Below are 19078 nucleotides of genomic sequence, written 5' to 3' on the forward strand. Positions count from 1 at the left end.
CAGTTTGGACCATGCTGTGGGAGAGAAAAGAACAGGGTTCAAATCTTTGCATTTTGAACTATCGTTGTGTTTTCTTTCCTGTTGGAGGGCAAGTGACAAAACAGAAATAGTCTGTGGAGCAGGAACTAGAATCTAGGTCTTCTTTTCCAGTTGAGTGCCCCAGTGTGGTCCTTGTTGCTGACTGTTTGGCTGCCATAGCATTTTAATTTTTAGCTGGGTAGTTACCTGGCTTTAGCAGATAAGAAGCTTGTCACCATCCAGCCTTTCAGTTTCTTAATTAAAGCACTCTTCTGGGAAACAAATGGAATGTGAGAGAGTTGGGATTGCTCGGTCTGGAGAGGAGAAGACTCCAGGGAGACGTTATAGCAAGCAGCCTTCCAGTACCTAAAGGGACTTAAAAGAAATACAGGGAGAAACTCTTTAGCAGAAGCTGTTGTGATAGGACACGGGGTAATGGTTTTAAACTAGAAGAAGGTAGATTCAGACTGGACATAAGGAATAAACTTTTTACAATAAGCGTGGTGGAACACTGGAACAGGTTGCCCAGAGAGGTGGTGGATGCCCCGTCCCTGGAAACATTCAAGGCCAAGATGGGTGAGGCTCCAAGTTGGATAAGCAACCCTGCTCCTTGCAGGAGGGTTGGGCTAGGTGACCTTTAAATGTCCCTTCCAACCCTAACTATTCTGTGATTCTATGATTCTGTGTGTTTGAATCCCCATGGAGGGAATTAATGAACCCACGTTCATTGCCTCTGTGGTACTTGCTGCAATCCAATATGGATCTACAGGAAAAGTTCTGAGTTGGTAGTCCCAAGTCATTTGTTAGACCTTTGTGCACCCTCCAGTGCTCTTACACAGCATCTGCCACTGTCATTTGCACACAGGGTGCATGTGTGCTGCCTCGGGTGTAACCTCTGTGTTACCTTGCGTATGAGCTTCTTAGCGTATGTCTTGGTAGAGCTTTAGTAGTCTATAAGGTTTTCACTGGAAAAATTAAGTGTGTGTATTATCTATAATTTTTAGGGAAATCCTGTGATGTTTGTTGAATTGCTTTGCATAGGACTTGAGTGCCTGAATTTTACTTGTATGCAAAAATGGCTTTATTACATGCTACCATGGATTCAGAGGTGATGCAGGTAAGGAGAAAACATCAAGAATGTTTGTGAAGTATTTGAATACTGTAACAGCAGGAGCAGTGGTTTTTGTTGCCATTTAAATTAAAATATCTTAACATTCAAAAAGTTGTGGGATCATCCAGCCTGGAAGCTTTATTAGTACACCGAAAGGGATAAAGTTGCTGGACAATCAGGTTTTCCTTTCAGTTGTTTAAGTTAAATAATAACATTTTTTTTTTAAATAAAAGCAAAATAACTGCCTGTTTTACTTAGGAAGATTTTTCTTCCAATGGTTTCTCTGATGTAGTCTTGTTCCCTGTCTTCCCATAACAAAAATGATTTGTGTAGGCTTTAAGAAGATTGTAACAAGCAGGAAAAAAAGTTTGGGGGAGCCCTCCCTAGCCTTCTTCCCCAAACTCTTATTATACATGCCATATGCTTAAAAAAACTACTAAAGAAATAAAATATGAAGTCTGTTCTCTTCACCTCAGTTTCTTGCTTTGCTTTATAAATAGATTCCTGGTGTAGTTCACGGCATTTTTAAATTAGTTACACTTACTATTTTCTCAGTTATCATTGAGTATCTTACATTTTTTTGGTAGTGGTGCTTTTATGCAAAATTGAAATTGAAGTTGCTCAGTGTGATTGGTGACAAGTTGTTTTTGTTTCTTCTTGAAAAAAACATACCATGTCTGTCTTTGCTGGATTTCTTTTAATCTGATAAGGAGAACAGCCCTGAAAAAAACATAAGAAGTGCTGATATGACCTTGACCATATCATAGCTAGCAGGTGCCTTTAGAGTAAGACAGTACTGTGTCATAATTTCCTGATGAGTTACAGCATCATGATGGCATGTGCTCCCACTCAGAATCTATTTTAAGAAATGACAGAAGCCCTTTCTTATAATGAATCTTATGCTCAGAAATTCTGGATTGAAGTGAAGCAAGTCTACCAAGTAATGACGTTCTGGAGATCGTAAGAGAACTAATGGAAAAGTAATTGTTTAATCTGTATAGTAAAAACCAGATTAAGTTGTTTTCTTTTTTTCTGCTATTTTTCATGTTTGTCTATACATCTGTCCATATAACAGATTCATACAATAGAAAAAATACTAAAGACTTCTTCAAAGAAACACGTGGCCCACTTTGTTAGATAGGACTTTCAAAGACAATTTTAACGCTGTTAGAAATTACAGCAGGTGTTTTGGAAATCTATGATCAAATCTTCTGGATAACAGAGCATCTGATTTCTTTGCTAAAGGTTCCTGTTTTGACACTAGTTTCAGTTTGTCAAGAAAATGTAGTTCATTTGAGGCACAGTGACTGTAAGGGGCAAGACTTAGGATGAAAACTCTTCAGTGTCCTGCAAATACTGACCTACTCTGGACAATTGTGTATTTTCCCAGAACATAAGAGTCCCGAAAGTGTTTGAGTATACTCTGTACAACTAGTGTTTGTTGACTTGACCCTAAGATGAGTACAGGTTTTTATAAACGTATTAGTTCAGATTAGCAATATTTTAAGTCAAGATATAAAACACTTAGCTAAATACACTGTAAATTATTTAATTGTAGAAAACCTTTTGTTATAGCTTAATATTGCACTTAGAAAACAGGACAACTGTGCACTACCATAAAACAAATTAGTACTAATACAAGAAGAAAAGCCTAGTACTAAGCTAAATATTTTGTCGTGAGCCATAACATTTTCTGGTGGACTGGAGTGTTTTTACCTTCTTCCTGTGCTGCTTTCCTACAGACTTCCTGTTCTCTGAATATAACTAATTCCAGTGTGCTATTAACACATCACTTTATTGAATGGCCCGTGGGAATAACCAGAATTTGGGGCTCCAGAAATGGAGCACAGAGGAGATTGACTTTACCTAGCTTGCATGCTTTTACATTAACAAAGTGTATAGAAGTCATCTTTAGGTCTCTGTCGTCTTCTGTTACAAAATTAGGACACTGTATTTAATGAGTGAATGCAGTGAATATGTGTGTATCTAGAATTGCATGATTAAATAATTTGCTATGATAAGTTTAAAAGTCTATTACTCCAAAGTATCAGTCTTCCAGCCTCTAATATGTGACAATAGCTTTTAGAAAATGTGAAAATAGTTTTTTTTCAGAAACAGAAACTTCCTAAAGAAATTTGACCTATAGCACAATGTTATGTTTTTAAGATTTGTTTAATGGGGATGCGCTGTGGGTAAAACTGAGGTCTTTCTCTGTTTGGAAATTGTTATGCCAGTTTTGCAAAACATTGTTCTATACATGAAGATCAGAAAATAATAATCTATCTGTAAGTACTGTAACTCTGCATCTTACAAAGAAGGAATATTTTTTGGCAAGGTCCTTCCTAGTAGCAGGCTTGACATGGTAAGAATAATTCTGGTGGAGGTAGCATACTAATTTAAATCCAGTCAAGGAATTCAAAATTACTCAGAAGATGCAATTTCTCATGGGTCTCCAAATAGTTTGGTGTTTTGGTCATGTTTATTTTTTGTAAGCAAGTATCCTACAGGGTAATTCTTGGGTTTCTGTTGAACGATGTATTGTACACAGAATACTCACTTCACAGGGGAAAAAATAGAAAGGAAAAGCATGAAGGGCAACACTTCCTTCCTGACTGACAGAGTTTCATGTGAGTGGAACACAAATGAAAGCATATTTGAGATAATATTTTTGAGAAATGCTATAAGAAAAATAACTTGCTTTCCTTAATGTGCTCAATATTGTTTTTTTTTTATTATTCTGTTAAGCAATTAATCCATTAAGGCTTACTTGAGGAATCAAAATGCATTTTTGTCTTCAGTACTAACGTTGCTTGAGGAGCTCTGTTTCTTTACTGACACTATGTGTGGGGGTACATTTCTGAAGCTCAGTTTCAGACAAATCTGAACATTATGTGATGGACTGTAGTGTGAAATGGGACCTATCTGAACTAGTGAATCCTTATGAAGTCGACTTGTTAACCTGTGCCTGTTGAACTGATCACCTGAAATGCGACTGAACAGTAATGTTTGCCTGGTAGCCTGGCATCTTATGCAAGCCACGCTCTGTTTAGTCTACATTATTTCAGAGTTTCTTATTTTCTTCTCAGTTTCTGAATTTGTTTTGTAGTGGTTATATTGCTGCCAGTTTTTAGTAAATGCTGCATGTAGAAAATTATTTAATCTTTCTTTAAGTTAGCTATTGGTTTAGGAGATGTAAGCTTGAAAATCCTGGAGGTGAGTTTCAGTCAGTTAAAATGTGTGCTATTGGCATTAGGAATCACGTAGTGCAATATTCCAGAACTGTTTCATTTTTAGTTAAAGGGATTTATAATTTGTTTCGGAAAATGTTCTAGTATGTTTTTTTGAAATTGCTCAGCTAATTCAGAAGTGCTAAATCAGCTGTCTTGTGATTGCAGTGTAGGCCACTTTGCTGATGTATCAGAAGAAAAGTATAAACAACAGGTCTATACGAGTTAACATCTCCATACTTATGTTAAGCTTTTTTATATATGAAACTTTTTTTTGTCAAACACAATATTGCCTTCTGACAAGGCTTACTTTTCATTAGAAAAGAACTCGAGCATGTATTTCAACTTGTTAGTTCAGTTTCCACAAATAGGATGAATTTCCTGTTTTCCAGCCTGCTATTTGTATAGTAAGTAATATAAGTAAATGCCTCATTGGGCGGTCCTGGCGTGGCTTAGCGTGCATGTGACACGTTTTCTATTTCTCTACTTAGACTAGAAAAATAAAACTAACATTCAGGGGTGGGCGACATCTGGTTTTCCCTGTCTTTCTCTGTGTTCAGTTGGGAAATGTAATTACTGTACTGTCTCAGACTGGAGTCCATATGGTGTAATATCATGTTCTAGTAGGCATTAGGGTTAGTTACTTAGTATTTTTATTTTTCCCTTTCCTACATGTCAATTTAACTTCTTCTTGAAACACAAACAAGACATATTTTCAGGGATAGTAAAATCCAGTTGTTCTGTTATTACCATTAATTTGATGTTTCTTGGTCCACCTTTAATTGGAAAATATCACATAAGTGGTGAATTTGTAAAGAAAGCTGAAATAGCATTTATATTTTTTTCTATAGAGTTTAACCTGGAAGTTTTAATGCAACCCTTCAGCATGTGTGTTGTATACAAATGTCTACAAACAGTTTGTTTCTGTTACATGTGGTATTGCATTGAAAGTTTTTGTTATAATAAAAATGAACAAATTTTTGTGGTTAGATGTTGCATGTATAGTTTGATATAATTTAACACTTATGGCCATCATTTAATTTTCTGGTGTTTCAGAGGTAATGTTTTGATCAATTAGACCTCAAATGTATATATTTATGCATATATTTAAAAAAAATTTTGATGTGTCTATTTAGCAGCGTGTCTTCCCTTTTTCAGTTTGTGTCTTCTATGGCAAAGAGTCTTATGCAGTCAGGAACCATTACCTTATTTTTGAGCTTTTTTTTTTTTGTTTTCAGTCAAATTTGATAGAGGGATAGCAGTATTGAAAACTTTAGGCGCCCATAAAATAGCTTGCTTGGTAGAAGAAATGCCCATAGAGGAAAAGGCTTCAATGTGAATTCATCGTTTCTCAGGCAGCAGCAAGTTTGACTAAAGGTCCCTGGAAATTACACCGTATTAGTTCCATCACTCCTGCAAATTGTGTTTAGTGGATGAACAGAACTGAATGTAGAAACACAGACGATCCAAATATATAATTTTTTTTTTTCTTTTCCTTGTTGCTTCTTGTTAGGACATAATGTAAACTGTATCAATATTATTATTATTATTTTTTTTTTTTATAATTTGCTTGTTAGCAGTGGCCAGTGCAAAATGATTCAAAGTTACTGCCAGTTCACCTCCAGGGAGAGTATACTTCTGAAGTACATTACATTGGTGCAGGGCCTATGTCTGTGCATGCAATATTTGATACAGTTTTTCTCCCTTTATCATAGTAGTGGCTTCACCCTTTCAGTCCTTCTAAGCTCTTGATCTCTGTGACACATTCTGCCAGTGAGTTTTTTTGCAACAGACATTAAGTTGCAGGACACTGTGCTGTTAAAAGATATGTGATTGAGACTGAATGCATTTCATCGGTTTGCAATATAGAAAGAGAAGTGAAAATAGGTTGTAAATTAAGAGACATTGCACCATGAAGCAAGAGGCAACCAGGTCTCTGCACAAGTGGTGAGATTTAACTTTATAAAGAAGTTTTGTGTTAAGTTTCATTCCCTACTCAAGCACAAAGCAGCTGAAAGTAAGCAGTTAGACTTCCCCCCAACAATATCAGGTTTGATCTATGGTTTTGCAATGAAGGACTATAGACCACAATCTGGGATTGCATACTCTTTATTATTTTAAGGAAACTTAATGAGCAAGTACAGGATTATACTCTGTGTGTTCCAGCTCTTGTCTCTACTTGCACAGTTAGTTATTCATGAGGTTTTTCTTGAAGTTGCCTAAATATGGAACTGACACTTTTTCCCTCCCAATATGTTGTACTTTGAAAACTTAAAGACAAAGTAGTGATTCAAAGTTTGTCTGGCTTTCTTACTTTACTGTTCTTGTTACTATGACAAACAGATTTTATTTTTGTACCTGACACTCTTAAAATTTATTTACCATAAAACTTTCATGTTTAAAAATTAGGTAAAGACTGAATGGCAGCTGGCAGGTGTCAGAACTGCTTGTTAAGCTATTCATAATACCATAATCCCTGTAGATTGTGTTCTAAAAAAACCCCTACCCCTCTGTATTCTAAAAATATTCTAGAAGTTTCATAGCATTAAACCAGAGTGGTAACATTTTCTACTTCATTCAAGTTATACCAGCATCAGACTTTTATCTTCCTTTTCTGCTTTCACACTTCATTGTAAAACCTTCTCCCAGTCACTCCCATGCTCACATCCATTATTCTCTCCCTCACTCAACCTCAGCAAATAACATGCTATTTGACTCATACTCTTCCTCACCCATTGCAGTTAGTCTTGGGGCAAAAATGCTGAAAAAGTAGTTGTAAAAGGAAATTGCGTTGCTCCCATGCAGTCTGAGTTAAAATTACATTGGTGCAGAATGCAAAGACAAAAATTCTAGATGCTATAGCGAGTGCTTCTAGGTAAAAGTAGTTTGACAGACTGTAGGAGGAGAAACAACTTCCACTTAAGATCTGCTAACTACAGAAGATGTACTCTAATTTTTAGTCAAGTTCAGCTTGCATAAAAGGGGGAAAAAAATCAGAGTAAGAATATATAAAAGTGAGGCAACTGGCTAAAGGGAAGTCAGAAAGAGCAGCTGAATGGTTTGTGATGCTGTGCAATCTGTTTAAAGTCATTGTATTAGACTAAGAATTGGAACATGTGCTGCAAATGAAAAAGCTTCAATTAGCTGACCTCTAGCTACTTCAAATGGCACAGTGCATTAGTCTCAGTTTTATCTAGATCAGAAGACTGTTACTGTGCCTTGCACCTTCCATTCAGCCTGTGTACCTTTATTTCCATTCTGTGGAAACCAAGCTGTGAAGGTGTGGAGTGGTCCTGTGTTTCCCCCATATGAGCCACTTATAAGAGCTACAGAGTACTCTTCTGTTTCCCCAGGTTTTGATACAGTATCAGAAGACAGAAAAATAAAAGCTGACATTTTGAAACTTCAGGGGAAAGGCAGTTATTAGCAATAAAAAGATGTAATGCAAGGGGGAAAATAGATCAGAGATGCTGTCAAGTTAAATGCGAAACAAAATCAGGCAATACCCTAAAAAGACTGTTGAGAATCAACTTGCTAAAGGCATAATGGCTAATAATAACCAACGTTCATGTGTATCAGGGAGCAGAAAACTTATCAGAGTGGTGGTGAGGCTAGGAGATGATCAAGACATAAAAGGAGCAGTTGAGGAAAATAAAACCATAATGTGAAAGTTAACTGTGTACTTTGCACTAGTCTTCTGTACAGAGAAGATGAAGCAGCTTGCTATGCTGAGGTGTGTATGGGGTTATTTGCATGTGTGTATGGGGTTTTTTTGTTTTGGTGGGGTTTTTTGTGGGGTTTTTTTTTTTAACATGTGAATCTCACGTTGAAGATTTTTAGCAGAAGTTACTAACTCTGAAGTAACAGAACTCTGAAAGGAAGTGTTGTTTGATTGGTTTTTTTTTTTTTTTTAAGGGAATACTTGTGGTCATTCCAGCAACTTCAGACCAGGAAATTTGGATTCTGTGTTGAGCACACTTCAGAAGCTGTAGCAGAGACTAGTATGTTTTCAGTATATCTATTAGGATATTGGGGAAGAGTTGAGACATCTTTTCCTGAGGTTCATGCTGTTCAGTCTGCTAGAGGGTTTTTAAATGTCTCATGGTGCCTTCAATGTAAGTGATATGATGTAATGAATTTGCATTTTCAAAATACTAAAAAAGACTTAAACTATCCTGCAATAAGAAGCAAAGTCCTTCCACTTTTAAATTGTTGGTTAGTAATTAGAGAAGAGTAGGAATAAATTGTCATACTTCTCTGTAGAGGCATTTACTGACTCAGTCATGTAGGATCTACTCTGCAAGCTGTCATGGTTAACGTAACAGAATACAAACCACCTTCTGTACTCATTACTACTGCTCATATTGCAGGTAGTAGGAGGCATAAAAGAAATTATGAGCTAGTAGTTTTAATTATACATATAATTACAAAGGCTTCAAAGTTAACCTATACTCAGATAAAATTTGCACTTTTTGTCTCTATAGTAATAGTATGTAATAGTAATCAACTAATTTTTTTTTATAGTAGGTGTCAAAAGACTTCTCATTTTGAGAATCAAGGTAGCATGTGCCTTTTATATTTTTACATAATTGTATAGAAATCAGCATCTATATTTGCCAGGGTATGAAAAAAAGAAATCAGCAAATGGCAACTGTTTTGAGGTTCTATTGGATTCTTTTTGAGATCTTGGAAAAAAAACCCAACTTTCTTACTCTGTAAAATACATTTGATATCGATTGCCACTGAAACTAAGAACTTCCCGTTGCTCTTCATGATTCCAAAAGCTCTGTGGCCTGACTAGTAGTTCTAATTTTAAGCTCAGGGTTATTGATTTGGGGGTCAGGGAGGAATTTTCTTACATATTAGGTTAAAAACAGTTGGACTCTTTTTGTCTTTAGTTGTGAATGTGGTTCACTTTGCTGGGAGTGTCTGCATCACTGGAAGTGCTTCTGTGTAAGAATAGGCTGCATACTTGGTGCCGGTCAAAGACAGAAATACAATGTAAGGACTTGGGAGGAATTGAATGGTGAGTGTTACTATGCTGCTTTCTAAGCTCCCTGTAGAAGAATCTCCTAATAAACACCAACTGTTACTGTCCCTTAATTGGAATTAATATGAATGCAAACCATCACACTCCTTATTCAATTTTATTTATGTAATACAACCCTTTTTGCTTAATTGTCTGTCTTTGTCTTGTGTGGTTTTTTTAGACTACAAATCCTGATCTAACTTGGAACCACCAACTACTGTTGCACTGCAAGTCATATTTGGCATCAGGAAACACTATCACTGTTTAATTTATTTCCAAGATGCTTAAATACACTTAACTATATTTACACTAGAAAAAAATGCTGCTTAAATGTTCTAAATTTAGGAGTGGAAGAGCTTTGTGAAGATTTAGTGTTTGCATGTATTTAATATTGTGTTGTGAATTTTCCTGTTAACTTCAGTTAAACAGGTTAGTTCTTTCAGGGGAAATTATTATTTAAGTCTTCATGGGATTGTGCTTTAAGTGGTGAGGCAACAAGTGAGTGCAGTTGGCAGAGCACAAAGTAACAGCACATGTTTGTGTGTATGATTGTCAGTGGTCAGAGCGTGCAAGTAGTTTCTGCACTGCAGGATGTATACAGCTAACAGCTAGCATCTTTGCACCTTAAGCAGTAAATAAACTTTAGTTTCAGATTATAACAGATGTGATTCTTATCAATTCAGTACAAATACAGATAGGTAACTTTAGCTGCAAATTGCTTATACTAAGATTTTGTTGATGTTTTAAAAGATACTGAGAATTATATACAGGTCTGAAAATACTTCAACAGTGAACTATTTTAAGATAAGGAACTTGCAAATGCTTTAGTCTTATTTACCTAGTATGCTAATTTCTCATGGTATTACTCCGCTGTTTTATGCTGTGCTACTTGTTTATGGTTAGTATTTATAGCATTTATATTCAGTAACCTTTACAAATTAAAAGTATGTATCTCTTTTTAGAACCAGAGTCATATTATCTGGATCAAAAATCATGAGTAGCAAACTGAAAGCATGCCTGACTGCAGAGTTGCTAGAGAAACGGAACCTGGGAACTAAGTTCCACAAATGAAAAAATTTATTTGAATATGAAACTCTTTTCAATAAAGGTGGGGAAGAAAGTACAGTCAGTTTGAGGATGATGAATGAAAAAAGTTATCACCTGCATTTCCCACACATTCTTTTGCCTTTAGAGATGAAGGCAAAATCTGTGCTATAACTAGCCTAGGTGTGAAATGCTGGTAAGGCATTTGACTCGGTTGGACCTGGTTAAAGAGCTGTGTTGTAGGATGGTGTGTCCATAGTGTGTATTCAGCAACCTCAGACATGTTGTAGGTTGCATATGGTCTGAAATGCCTGTAAATAAATAATAACGTGGACTACTGTACTTGTTTTAGCTGTGTGTTTCAGAACTCTAGGGTAGACTGGCTCGTGCAGTCCATCTGTAGCATCATTCTTTCATAGGACTGTGTAGGAAAATGCAAATCTTAACCAGAAGAGGGTTGCACAGCTTGTTGTCCATCTGTAAACACTGGCTTCTTGCCTTCTGCTACAGACTTCACCCTAATTTTGGCAAGGAAGTAGAAGAGTTCAGCTTTATTTTCATCAAGTAGTAGAAATTCTTGCCAGTTTAGTAATAGATAGATAGAAGGCTTGGCACTATTCTTGATACCCATTCCCCTGCTTCCAATCTTGGCCTTGAGATTTTGGCAATATAAGCTTCCCATGCTGTATGTAACCATCATTCTACTACAGTTTTGTCTCTAGGATGGAAAAAAAATTCTTAGCGTAGATATCAATTATTCAATGGGCAACAGGTTTAAGTATTTGCAAAATAAACATTTTATCAAAAAAAACCTCCAGCATTTTTTTTTTTTACTTGAACATTGCTCTCCAGAATCTCATTGATTCAGATTACTTGTCAAGGTATGGTTTTCCCTTCAGAGATCACAAAGTTGGTCTGGTTGTTACTCTGTAAGAAATTTTGCTGTCATAAATTTGACAGGGTATGGGTAGTTTTGCAGAAGGGAGCTGATGGTTTTTCAAGAAGAGTTGCAGCTTGCAGTTCTATACAAGAGACTAATTGAACAAATTGAGTTTATTTTGCTTTATAGTCTATTGTAAAGGTTAAGTTTATTTTACAGTGGTTTGTTTTTTTTTTTTTTTTTTTTTTGTTATGCATGTGAGATAGTGCTGCCATGGAGACCTTTAACACACAGAACAGGTCTGGAGTACATACAATCAGAGAATCACCTATGCTTTCTTGACCTCAAAAATGTGTTCATATTTCATGAAAGACTGTTTGGACACCGTAACTTGCTTGTGGTGCTTTTTGTGAGACTTATTTTAGGATCTATGTTCTACACATCATCTGTAGATGATGATTGGCTTTAAGAAATGCAACCCTCTGTTCTGCTCATTTTCTGCTTAGAATTTTACAGTTAATCTGAGAGGTGATATCAAAAGACAGTTTTGAGATGTGCATATGTGAAATGTAAAACTTTTTCTTATAATGCTAAGCATGACTTTGGCATGTTTTAAATTTTTGAAGTGGTAATTTTTGGAAAAAACTTTATAAATATGCAGACATTTTGCAATGCCTATGTATATAATATGAAATATTATCAAAATAATCTAAAGATGACAAAAGCCAAAGGTGTGTAATATTGTCTGTAAGAAAGAGCAGATGACAGTTGTATGTTTCTGTTACTTTATTCTTTCAGCTTTCTTAGAGTAAGTGAAGACAGAACTGCATGCTAGTTTAAGTAGCTTTTCAGAGCAAGAGGCATTCTTGCAGGAATGCAATAATACTGAATTTTTGCTCAAACTTTTTGATTATTGTCCCTCTGACCAGTTGCCACAATACTCACCAGTTGTTTGACTGTAAGCAAATCCTTCTAAAAAAACATTAGTAATAACAATTTATTGCTAGAAATTATGGAAAACCCTGTCTGAATGTATTGAGTACTACTTCTGTGTTGTTATTGAAGTTATTTTTTTGCTACAACATGGCCTTGCATGTTTGAAAGTCATTTTAAGGTCAGTGGTTACGGAAAGATCTCAGTGGAATTTGTTCATGCTGTAACACACAATATTTGTGATATATACAGATCTCAGACTTGGATGTCTAATAAAGTACCATATAATCACTTAACAAGAGAAAAGTAACAAAAATGCTTTCTGGCTTTTGAAAAAAAATCTTTGCAGTCTCCTGACCTCAAGTCTTGTTTACATATTTACCTAGGATGACTGAGTTCCTTAACAATGGGTGCATTTTTTAAAGTAACTTATACACTGGTATACATTTGTAGAGGTGAAAGTCTTGCCTGCCTTAAAAAGTAAGTCGTCATTGTCTCTAAATTTTGTGGAACAATGAGCTGTCCTGTGGAATCATAGAAATTGTTTGAATGGAACCTCTGGAGGTCTGATGTTCGATGTGAACAGCCAAGCCACATTTTTATTGCCATTGCCCCATCAAATTTGTAATTACATTTTGGATAGTTGTAAGTTGCTATTAGGTAGCATCTTAGCTTTTGCTTTGCCAGACTGAATAAGCTCAACTCCCTCAATGTGTTGTCTTTGTCCATATGCTCTGGGCCTGTGACCTTCTTGGTGCTCTCTACTGGACCCTCTCTAATTTTTCAACATTGCCCTTAAGCTAGGGAGTCTAAGCCTGAGCGTGCTATTCCAGGTGTGGGGTCGGGAGTGCTGAGTAGAAAGGAACAGTAACTTGCCTGGATCTGCTGGGCACACTTCAAATTTTGCCCGGTCCTAAAGTTTCTTAAGGTCTCTGGGTTGAATATCTGACATTCATCAGTTCAGCTACTCCCTCTAATTTAATGCCTTCATGGATTGGATTGTAGGCTGTCTCATCATTCAGGTTGCTGATAAAAAAACCCAACCAGACAAATTAAACCATCTGGGCCCCAATATTGACCCCTTTGGTATTCTGGTCTTTACAAGCTGCTAAGTGAGTGCTGCATGATTTACTGTTACTTTTTGATCTAGGTAGTCTGACTAATTTTCAGTCTACCTAACAGTTCATTCTTCTAGCATGCACTTCGCAGCTTCAGACAGTGCTATGTAAGATGGTGCCAAAAACCTTGCTATGATCTGGTTGCATTAAATCCATAGCTTTCACCTTAGGTACCTAAGCAGTCATGTCATTGAAATAGGCAATAGGGTTGATCAAGCATAATTTGGTACAATCATGCTGGCAGTTTCTAGTTACTTTCTTGTCTGTCATGTATTTGGAAATGGACTCTAGGAGGACATGCTCCATGGTCATCTCTGGTACTTTCTAGTTCTGGTTGTCTAGCCTGTTGTTCCATGAGTCTCTTCTCTTTGCCTTTCTTAAGAATTATCCTTTTTCTAAGCTTTAGGATCACTCTAACACCCTCGACTGTTAGAATTCTTGTTATCTGATAGCAATCTCATTGGCCATCCTTTTCACCCTTAGGTGAATACCACCTAGCCCTAAGGCTTTGAATACAGCTTCACTAAGCATTCCTAAACTATTGGTCTCATCATGTTGGTGCTTGCAGTCACCTGGGAGGAGGCTTTGTCTGTATGGGATAGAACAAAAAGGGCATCAGTCTTTTCTGTGTCATCTGTTACTGGGTTGTCTTTATCCATCCACCAGAAGACTCTTCTTTTCCTGAACTTCCTTTTGCACTAACAATACCTGTAGAATCTTTTCTTGTCGTCATTGATGTTCAGCAGAAGTCTTCCTGACACCCTTCCTGATTCTCGTCATGAAGTGATGCTTTTATTCTTCTCCTTTGTTGCCTGTTCTTGTTTCTACTTACATCTTCCACTCTTGCCATCTTCTTGTTGAGAGAGCATCCCATCCCTAACTATGTGGCCAATGTGGATGTGAAACACAGAGAAGAGAATGTTTTTAGCATATGCTTCGTTAATGGAACTATTAGTGGCATAGAATTTTTATTTCACTTGTCTCTAATAAAAAAGATGCAACAAAGTAAAAGGATTTCAGAAAAGTTTATCTGATAAACTGTACTACTCACATCAATGTGCGGGACTTGGAGAGCATATTTTAAGCTGTTTTTTACGTTTGTATTTCTAGTCAGTCGTGAACATCATTTTACCTCTGCTAACTAGAAGAAATCTGAACTTGTTGTTTGGGCTGAATAGTGCCAGTAATCATTAGACTTTAAAACATGGTATTTGAGAAAAATAAATTAAGGAGGAAGTTTCAGCTTTAATTGTCAATGTATTAATGCCTGTTAATAAAATCTAAGTATTTTTGGTTTGACTGTTGGATCCTGTTTTCGGGATCAGTGGCTTCAGTAGTCACTCTTTCTGAGAATGTGTGAGAAACTCTTCCCTTACACATGACTGTTATCTATCCTTTAAAAAAACTGAAATACTTACTATTGAATTGTCTTTCTACAGCATAACAGTAAGCAACTAAATCTTTGTTTTCCAAAGTGGACTTCATGTTCCTGTTGTAAATATTGACTACTACCTGTCCTTGCCTGAAGCACCCATAGCACAGCATACTTTGGATGTGAGAGCACTAGAAACTTTCATTGGACCAGACTGAAACTCTTCTATTTGTTTTGTGCTATCTGCCAGCAATGGACAAGGAAGTCTTGGAGGCATTGATACATCTCAGAGAGGAAGGAAATCTGCCCAGCCAGACATTGAACTGTGTCCCTAGAGTCATGGTGACAATATATATTACATGGAAGAAAACTAAGAATGCTAAAAATGCACTGTCTTTCAAAAACAATACTAACAACAGAACTCCTTTTATCTTCTTTCCAGCAGCGGGGTTATTTAAACATAACTTTTCAGTCATCAGTAGTGGTAGTAATCTTTTTTTTTTTTTTTTTTTTAACGTAGAATTTAAGTTGAATTTTGACTTCTTTGGTATACTGCTTAAATCCCACTGGTGATGCCTGTATACCTTTTAATGTGAGAAAAATAAAATAGCTACTTGTTGAGTTGAAAAGTATGTATAGAAGACAGCCATATATGTAGCCCTCAAGGGACAGGCTTTGGGACAGTTTTAGCTTCCATTTTGCTAAGTGAAAGAAAAAAATTGCCATAATTAAGTTTTAAAATCAGCTGTAAAATGAGTTTGTTATACTGAGTACCTATTTAATGATGCTTGTGGAAAATATTATTTAAAAACTGCAATGTTTGGCGGTCAGGCAACTCGATTTCTGACCGATAAAGTCTTATTTTTAGTAGCATGTAATCAGATGATCTGCAGTTAAGATGCATTTGCCTTCATGATATAAATAATTTTAAGTAAGAATTTTTTTTTCATCTTTGTCAAATAACTATTTTATTTTTGACATGTTTCTACCATTTTTATTTTTGCTGTGTTCTGCCTCTGTCTATTGTACTGTTCTTGGTGTTCTTAAAACACTGCAATTCCCAGACTTGCCTTCTGAGGCAGACAGATCCCTAAGGTCTATTTCTCCATTTCTAATGTTAAAAAAAAAAAAAAGTAACCAGTCCAGATATTTTGCTTTTTCATTCATTGAAATCGTTGTCAAGGACAGAAACAAACTTCTGATCTGTGAAGCATTACTTTGGAAATTTTTTTTAAGGCAGGAGCAGAGACGGGAGTGGCTGTTGGATGTCAGACTCTCAAGGGAGTTGTTGAGAGTCCAGAGCAGCCTTTCCTACATTCGCCATCTTGTTCAGATTGTCTCTTCTGAAGTAACACCAGTTTTTATAGTTGCTGCTTTCTATTATGCAGTATTTGAAGTGGATCTTTTTAATCCAGATATCTTTAAAAGTAAAGCTTTCTATTCCAGGATCATTTTCCAAGGTCTGGTGTTACATCTTGACTAACATGGGCAGAGCTCTAATTACAGATAGTAAATTAGGCTTTGCAACCTACAAACTGTTCAGGGACATGACTAATCTTCTTAATGGCAATGCTACTAGAAATCAGACAACAGGGATGTGAACCAGGCTCAGTGAATGTTAGTATAGAGGTTAATATTTGTGCTCTGAATTTCTTAGCATACATGACATATCTTATGCAGACTACCCTCTGGGTCATTGAGCTGTATTTTAATAATACACCCTACTTCTCACATCCCACAGTGGATAAAGTCAGCTTTAAAACTCCTATATTATTCTCTTTTTTTTTAATTACAAGGATTATGGACTATTGACTGTATCCTGTATTGCTTATTTAATTAAAATATATTCTTTCTTTCTTGAAATTTGATAAGGAGTTGTCTCAGAAGATAAATCAGCATTGTCTGGAAAGACTGAACATGAAACTATGACATAAGAAATTTGTTTCCTTTCACAGCAATTGCTGTTCTCCCCCCCAATTTTTGGATGTTTGTTCCTATACTAAGGCCACCTCCCTGTCTGTGCCAGCACAGCAGTTTGTGGAGCTGCAGTGTAAGTTGGATTTGTGTACTGTTTCTGACTTTTAATTTTTTTTTTTAATGGCTTAGTGACTGTGTTTGGCTTATTGATTGTTTATAAAATTGCTGCAGAAATCGTTCAGTTGGCACAGCCAAAGGAACAGTTAGGGTGAGAGCAAGAGGCAGGAATTTGAAACTCTAAGCTGACATCTGTGCTAAAGTTAAATTACATAGTGCACTTTGTCCTTTGCCTTTGAAAGCCATTACTTCAAACTAACAAACAAAAAACTCTCCCCAGAAACCCTGATGCTCCAGAGTACTTACTTCATCTAATCAAATTTTAAAAGCATTTTTCCCTGCAGATATCATGAGAGAAAATTATTTAAGTTGTGTGGTATGTATGTAATAGGAAGGAATTTTCCTGTCAATCTGACATGTGCCTGACCATCCTGAATCCCTTAATCTGTGAGCTGGATCTTGTTTGTTAATGCAGACATGAAAAGCACATTAAGAAGTGACACCTCAGGACATGTTTTAGTGGATACGGTAGTGTTAGGTTGATGGTTGGACTTGATCTTAGAGGTCTTTTCCAACCTTAAAGATTCTATGGTAAGAATGTCTCTGATTGGAATGCTGGTGTCCCTTCCATCCTGCTGTGTGGATACCTTGGCAAAGCTGTTAGAAGTTGCAATGTCTGATAGGAAGAGAGAACCTCCTTGTAGGAAGTTATTTCTGTTCTAAAAAGTCTGTAGTATCTTCTGTTTCCTACTTTTTTCTCTATGTATTTGAGGAATGTGCCTGAGATTATTGTGTCCTAGCAACACCTGACTGTTGTAAATGGCCTCTGGAAATAGTGGCAGTCACAGGATGCATCAGAATTGCTCCTTGAGTGGTGCTAAGAACTGATGCTTCATTACATGACTCGGTACAAGGGCTGTAGTGTCTCTTACCTGTCTTAGCATATAATGGATTTTTTTTTCCTAATTGATCTCTTCCCTTTTGGTGTGGAAGAAGTGCAATAGTGATACTTGTAGGCTTCTGCCAGTTAGTCAGGGCTGCATACAATGGGTAGAAATACAGTAATAGAAAATATGTTTAAAACAAGCTGCTTCTTCAGAAGCTAAAATAGCCTTTGAAGGCTTCTTATTTTCCCTTTGGGAATGCTTAACACTTTACACCTTAATTTCAAGAAATAAGTCTCAAGAAAATAGTAAATAAAACTTCATAGAAAAGTAAGTAGCAAATAGTAAATAAAATAGGTAAATAATTAGCCATAGGTCAGCAAGACCAAACTTGAAAGTTGGACTGAGATTATTAAAGAAATTCAATTACATATTGAGAAGTTTATTTTAGAAATTTAAGCTTGTAAAACCTGGTCTAAATTATATGGTGCTTTGTCTCCCTCTTAGGTCTGAAATAGCCAAGTCTCTCTTGAGATAGTTCTTTTGAGAACCTCCACTGTAGAATAATGTCCACTAATTAATTTGTGATAGTGAATCCTGAGAACATTTTTGGTGTCTAAGAATCTCATAGTGTGTGCGAGATTTTGTTTGTCTGTATTAAAACAGCACTGGCAATCCTTTCTCTTTTTCTTCAGATAACATCCTAAAGCAGCAGATCTACTGCCCACCAAAGGTGAACTGTCTCTGAACTGTAAATGAGGAAAAAAACAAAACATATAAGCTGTTTTCTTCTGTCGGATACAAGTGTAGGCAGTTGCTGAATGTGCTTGTCTGTAAGCTCTGGATATGTATCCTTGAAATAATCACTAAGTATTCCACATAAATAAGCATGCTGGATCTGAGGGCTTTTTATCAGAAACGATTTTTAAGCAGAACAGCAACAAGCTATAATAAATTAATTACAAATGAATTGATTTTTGCCACATGATTTATTTGTATCTTGATGTTTGAGAAGATCTGCCAAAGAAAAAGATAGCTGCCCATGTGTGTTTATCTCCACACCACATGGAAGCTTTTTGATATTAAGAAGTTTCCCTTCTACTCATCTACATCTGCTTTTGAGATGGGCCTTTTTAGTCTGATGTTCTAGAAACTGTTTTACCTGTTTGTTCAGATAATCGTGCATGTCCCCTTCCCGTCATTCCTTACGTGGTATGCCTTAGTGTTGTATCTGTTTGTATTCTTAACAACTTCTCTTTTCATAATCTCTTGCCTTGCTTAAAGAGTCTTCTAAGGAAAAAGTCTTTTATTACATTATGTTATTTCTTTCTAGAATATGTGCCTACTTTTCACCATTGCTTTTTTCTTGTAAACCTCTCTGATCTCTAGAATTGAAAGGTTCTTCCAGTTTGGTAGCACTTGTTTTAT

At 36.2% G+C, this 19078-nt stretch overlaps 1 protein-coding gene and 1 long non-coding RNA gene across 18 annotated transcripts in view; both read left to right on the forward strand.

The window, feature by feature from the left end:
* Window positions 1-19078, forward strand: part of GPHN (gephyrin) — a 313321-nt gene that overhangs the window by 20058 nt on the left and 274185 nt on the right. The window lies entirely within an intron of this gene.
* Window positions 1027-18510, forward strand: LOC147600546 (uncharacterized). The gene is made up of 3 exons (XR_015258619.1): window positions 1027-1135; window positions 16688-16782; window positions 18346-18510. It is a non-coding gene; the product is annotated as an uncharacterized LOC147600546 (long non-coding RNA).

This window comes from Chlamydotis macqueenii, chromosome 5, assembly GCF_036417535.1.
Source record: "Chlamydotis macqueenii isolate bChlMac1 chromosome 5, bChlMac1.mat, whole genome shotgun sequence".
Lineage (NCBI taxonomy): Eukaryota > Metazoa > Chordata > Aves > Otidiformes > Otididae > Chlamydotis > Chlamydotis macqueenii.